At 44.5% G+C, this 1562-nt stretch overlaps 1 pseudogene; it reads right to left on the bottom strand.

The window, feature by feature from the left end:
* Positions 1 to 1207: 1207 nt before the first annotated feature.
* Positions 1208 to 1334, bottom strand: LOC111735338 (annotated as a pseudogene).
* Positions 1335 to 1562: the final 228 nt, after the last annotated feature.

Raw genomic sequence — 1562 nt, 5'->3', positions numbered from 1 at the left:
ACAGAGGCTGGAGGGCCTCGTGGTCAGAGGGGGCTGTGACAACACACTCCAGCTGGGCCAGTTATAATGTCAATGATATGGATGATCCGCACTGTACTTACATTAAAATATTGCTGGCCATAAAATTATCATACACCATGATAATTTTGGTGAGGCTGCACGGGCCAATTAACATTTGCCATCAGTCCAGACTGATGTGGAAGAAACCACCTTCCTTAACTACCCACAGGAGTGGGCTTTTCATCGTGACGTGTGCTGTGAGTTACAATGGAAACAAGTCATATAGTCTCGTACCATCTAAAATCAAAGCAAAAAATATATATATATATATTCAAGGGCTTCCTGATCCAAAATTTAATCAAAAGGACTCTTTATGATAAAATAATATTTACCCTTGTAGACTATGATTTCAGTATCTACTACACATAAACTATTCTTAACAGCCTCTCATATAATAGTTGTGAGACTGTTCTAGTATTGTACGTCATCGGTAACCGTCAGAAACATAGCCCCCGGGTCATTAAGGTCTATTTCTAATTTATTATAGGATAGAATCTGGCCAAGATACCTTAATGGAGAAGGTGCGTAGTTCACTCTCTCATCCGCGTATTGATGGAGCACCCACTCTGAACTAATGCGGCCAAGAAAGGAACTTTTGAATTTCACCTCCTCCAAGGTCACTTCCGATTCTCTCTGGTGTACAGTGACTGCCCCCTTTCACGATGAAACGGTAGCGACGATTCTCATTCCTGGAGTCACTACGCTTTTCTTTACGTTATGACGCCATTCCACAATTTTGCAGATAACAGTTGGCATCAATGTTTAACTCGAGGGAAGAAAGGGAGGGTAGAGTTTAGAAATATATGCTCTCCCTTGCAAAACCACTTCCTGTATTTATCTTCCGTTTGTGTGACTTTGCAGGTTAACTCCTCTAAACGGTACCTGCGCAGGAGCATTGGCATCCAGAGCAAAGGACATCGCGCTTTGAGAGAGAAGGCTGCCTGCATCCCTCGTGAACGCAGGTGTGTGACACGGGACACGCTGTCTAATCTATCTGAACTCGAGTTTCTCGTGACAATAAAATGAATATAAAATCATCTAAAAACAAGGGTTGTTCCAAAAATTTCAAATAAATTAACTGAGCTACGTGGTCAAAAGTCATATTTCCTCGTATCCCCTTTTTTCTTCTACTTGTCAACATTTTTTTTTTTTACAGCACCTGGTCTTCCCAGGTGCTAACCAGGTCTCCCATCCAAGTACTGACCAGGCCCGACCCTGCTTAGCTTCCGAGATCAGACGGGATCGGACGCTTTCAGGGTGACACGGCCATAGACTGTCCACAATTCTTATTGACCTCCTGCTTATCACGACCTTGGCCTGAAGTCCTTGACGTCTTCAGACCGAAAACCCAACCGACTTCTATCTGCTTGGAAGCTGATGCCTCTGCAGGCCAACCGCCCCGCCTCAGCCGCAGAGTTATTTTTCAATATCTGAATCGCGAGTCAACGTCCTGTCTGTTCGCTTCTCTCGTCTCCACTCTCACGCCTTCGGGCCAGCGCGTG

Source organism: Pteropus vampyrus, unplaced genomic scaffold, assembly GCF_000151845.1.
Source record: "Pteropus vampyrus isolate Shadow unplaced genomic scaffold, Pvam_2.0 Scaffold23718, whole genome shotgun sequence".
Lineage (NCBI taxonomy): Eukaryota > Metazoa > Chordata > Mammalia > Chiroptera > Pteropodidae > Pteropus > Pteropus vampyrus.
The sequence above is the reverse complement of the archived record's forward strand: the minus strand, read 5'-3'. Positions and strand labels throughout refer to the sequence as shown.